Source organism: Maniola hyperantus, chromosome 6 (genome assembly GCF_902806685.2).
Source record: "Maniola hyperantus chromosome 6, iAphHyp1.2, whole genome shotgun sequence".
Classification (NCBI taxonomy): Eukaryota; Metazoa; Arthropoda; class Insecta; order Lepidoptera; family Nymphalidae; genus Maniola; species Maniola hyperantus.
Window position 1 is genome coordinate 6,992,053 of NC_048541.1, and position 4,413 is coordinate 6,996,465.

The following is a 4,413-nucleotide window of genomic DNA, read 5'->3' on the forward strand; positions in this document are numbered from 1 at the left end:
AATCTTTGCGGGGCGCAAACTCGAAAATGCCTCCGATTTATAGTACGCGACAGGTCGAGATGCCAATTGGGGAGGGAACACCCCGCACACTCACACAGCCCCCGCACTAACCCGGGGCGGGCGGGCGCGGGTGACCTGTGGGTGTGCGGAGCCTCCCCCCGCCTCATACCCCGAGTGCCATTTCGACCAGTACTAAACCTACAATCGCATCATCAATGCCTCATAAATGACACGAAAATGCCTCTGATTTAGTATGCAAACAAGGTCATTTTAAGTTAAAAAAAATATCAAATACAAAACTAATATTATATAGAGGTATAAAGACATGTGTATTGTGTAACATCTAAGGAAAACATCGTGAGGTTACATGCCTGAGGGTTCTCCATAGTGTTCTTAAAGATGTGTGAAGTCTGCTAATCGGCACTTGTCTAGCGTGGTAGACTATGGCCAAACCCTCCTCATTCTGGGGGGGTAATCTCCGGAACTGATGATCCGATTTTGAAAATTGGTTTCGCCTAGCTACATTATCCCCAAGCTAGAAGCAGAAGCTAGTCAAATGTAAAATCCTAGTTTCGGATTCCTATTTTATGCTACCAAGGTACAACTAAGATATCGCATACAGTCATGACGCGGCGCATTCTATGTTTGGTTGAACTCTAGAAAAGTGTAAATCTTTCATTAACTATTATGGACAACAAGGGGTGGAGAATTTTTCCCATCCCTTTCCCGTTCATACTGAATGAAAGTTTCTGAACACTCAGACTTCTAAATGCCTGCTGCACACATAATATACTTAATATTATAATAGTGAAGCAACTCTAACGCTTACTCTACTTGATCCTACCTGTGGAATTTCTTTGGTAGCATCAGTTACTTTTCGTCAAGTGAACTCGCAATTAAGTGCTTGCTATATAACTACTATATTTTGGAAAAAATCTCATACCAAACATTATCATGACCTGCATTATCAGTATCTCGACACGTCATGATTAAGTGTCGATTCTGCGATCGCATACTCTCGGAAAAATATCGTCTTCATTTCCGCACATCGATCATAATAATATTATGGTGACGGAAAAAGGGTCTGCTAATTCTGATAGATCGCATACATTTTTAAAACATGGGCTCACTACTATTTATAATTATTAAAATCTGATTGAAATTTTAAAACAGTGATACTAATCTTTTGTGGACTAGGTGAAAAAAAAACTGATCAAGTTACACTGGAATCCACAGTCTAGATAGATTCATAGTCAAGTTTTATAAAGGACAATTCAACATATTTTATGTATAACACAAAATGTCTTCGTATCTATCTTGTTTATGTAGGGGGATGTGAGCACTGAGCACCATAATATTTGAAACAAAAAGTGGGCTGATATTTTTTAAAGTGCTTAAAAATTTACACATATCGTAATTTAAAACTCAAAACTTAAAACAGAGAGCAACTTTAAATTTATCTACGTATAAAAAAAAGCTATTCACCGGTAGGTAACGTATATTCTTGTAAAACAGCTTTCTCAAAGTTTTATTAGGTTCACGTCGAAGGCTGTCACTGACCGCAAGTAGCCGCGCCAAATCGGAAACATTAAGGTTCCATCAACGGCCATATTTTCCGGCGAGTGCTGAATTTTCACGGAGGCTGGCTCTGCCCCGCGTCCGACACGCCTTTGCACTCAGACACTTGCTAAGGATGAAGTGGAATTGTTTACCCTCGTGCCTTAACGCCAATATTTTAACACTTTTTGGCTTAAAACGTAATTCGTGGAGTTTTTGGTTTGTTCTAGAAACATAAATCGCCCCAAATACTTGTACCCTTTATATTGAGTTTATAAGCCCATGATTTTTCCCGCATCTTTTGATTTCCCGGTTCGAAGTAAGTATCCTATGCCGTCTTCAGGATACAAGCTATCTCTGTGCCTTTCATTAGAGTTGGTTCAGCGTTTGAAAAGGTAACATACGTACATACTTTCGCATTTTGCTATGGAATTTATTATTATTTTAGTATAGAACTTCGGATAGTGCAACATTGATAGCTTTTTCAAAATTACTTATTGTATAACCTTTTAAAGTAGTAGGTATATAAAACACGACTGTTAGGTACTTCATCTACTGAAAATTGGTACTTTCCCTTTTTTCCTACTAAAGATTTTAGACAAATTTTAGTGGAAGTAGTGATGTCTTAAAAGCTCTTCTAAAATATCCCCAAAGGATCACTTCAACGCCCAAGAAACGTCCCGTGAAATTAAAACTGTTTGGGTCTTTCCGTACTGTTAGGTATGATGGCACATTGTTCTTCTTTTGCGATAAAGAAAGAAACCTTTTTTTTAAAGACTGGAACGAAAACGTAATCGATATTATAATAAAATCTGTAGAATTTATAGGTTCTTCCTTTAGTCTCTTTATATCGTTTAAATTTTATGGATAACTAGAAGATGCCCACGACTGCATTCGCATGAACATAGGTTTTTTTTTTAAATTAACCTCTTTAATTTTCCTGAGTAAAAAGTAGCTTATGTGTTAATTTAGTGTCTAAGCTATCTCCATTCCCAGCAAAATCCTTTTGTGATTGTGACGTGAAAGAGTAACTAGCATCACAACTTTCACATTTAAGTTAAGTAATAGGCTATTAGGACTATAATAATGAATTAAACTGAAAAAGATTGTTTCACAAGAGTTCCATTTTATATTACGATTTTTTTTAATTTTTATCGAGTAAGCTGTGCAAAGATAAGCACGCTTCTTTTATCCGCACGATTATTCGAAGGCACGTAGTTGAGATTTCATGTTTGATAATATAAAACTTAGTAGCATAACGTTGAATGTCTTTTTGTATAATTTCATAACTCTAATTCATATTATATAAATTTTAATTTGTTTTTGTGTTCCATGCAAATTTTGAAATTGATTTTAAATAGTGAAGACAAATTCGTACGTTTGCGTAATACCTACTTGTGTGCTTCAAAAGATGGGGCCCGTTACCAAGGTTGAGGTAAACCTACTACTTACTATAATTAGCACACAATTACTTTGTTCAAGCAAATTGAACGAAATTGCGATGAGCACGCTCCTTTTATCCGTGCGATTCTACTAAAGCACGTAGTTAGGATTTGATGCCAGAAATAAAAATTAGTCGCATAAATGAAATTCATTGAAATGTCTGTAAATTATAGCGTATTAATCAAAATTACTATTTCTATAGCTACTAGCTTATGCCAGCGACTTCGTCCGCACGGACTATAAAAATTTCAAAGTCCGTCTGTCACTGTCCAGTTGCTTGAGTTGTGCGTTGATAGAGCAGTCAATAAGTCAGCTTTTCCTTTTATATACGAGTATTTAGATTAGGCCCTATTCACACATACACGGTTTCCCTGTTAATGGTGACAGTTTACACGCGTAGATCTTTCACATGTACTACAGCCCGCGACAGGTCGAGATATCAATCAAGGTGGGAATGCCCCGTACACCCGCACAGTCCTCGCGCTAACCTGGTGTGGGACAATGCGGGTGACGTGTTGGTGTGGGGGGCGTCCCCCCGCCTCATACTCCGATTGCCATCTCGATCTGTCTTGTACTATACATGATTTGCTGCGAGCTGTGCCGCCCGTGCATTCAATATTGTAGAGGTGTGGAACAGGATTCAGAAGAAAACCTGAACATCACGGTTTTTATTCTATGAGGATAATGAATCAACTTTTTTTTTTCCCGCGCAAAACTACAATTGCCATACCATGCCTGAGTCCGTGTACGTGTGAATGGTTTCATACAACTCAATTATATACAACCAGCCTATCCAACCATGAGTTAACATACATATCACCAATTTCGTCACTGGCAGTAAGCGAGACCGTGGCCGAGTGGTCAAGGCATCGGGTGCGAACCCAGAAGATGCAGGTTCGATTCCTGCCGGTTACGCAATTTCTGATATGTATTTAAAATTATTTAGTAATTTCCTTGAAGTGTAGGTAAAACACTAAAAAATTATTTAAAAAAAAACAATATTGTTGTGTCGACGAATCACCTGCATACAATCCTAGCAAAGGTGACACAGCGTAGCGTAGACTCGCATACGCTAGCGGTGTAGTACGCTTTACGATACAGCAATGTTAGTAAAATTAAGGTTGTGGTTGGTAATAATTTCGGTAACACCACAAATGATTTCAGGAATATTTCGATGTTATTACTAATAATAACACTGTTTATTAATAAGTGTTATATAAATTATTCAATCAACTAAAATATAATAGAAATGTTATCAAAATGTGTAACTAACATTGAAGATGTCAAACATTTTTATTACAGTTCAAAATAAACCCCTTCCTGTTGTCCTTTTGTATACTTACAAGATTAAATTTATATCTCGCTGAACTACTTTTACGTTTTCTATTATGTTAAAGCAACCGTCATAAATTT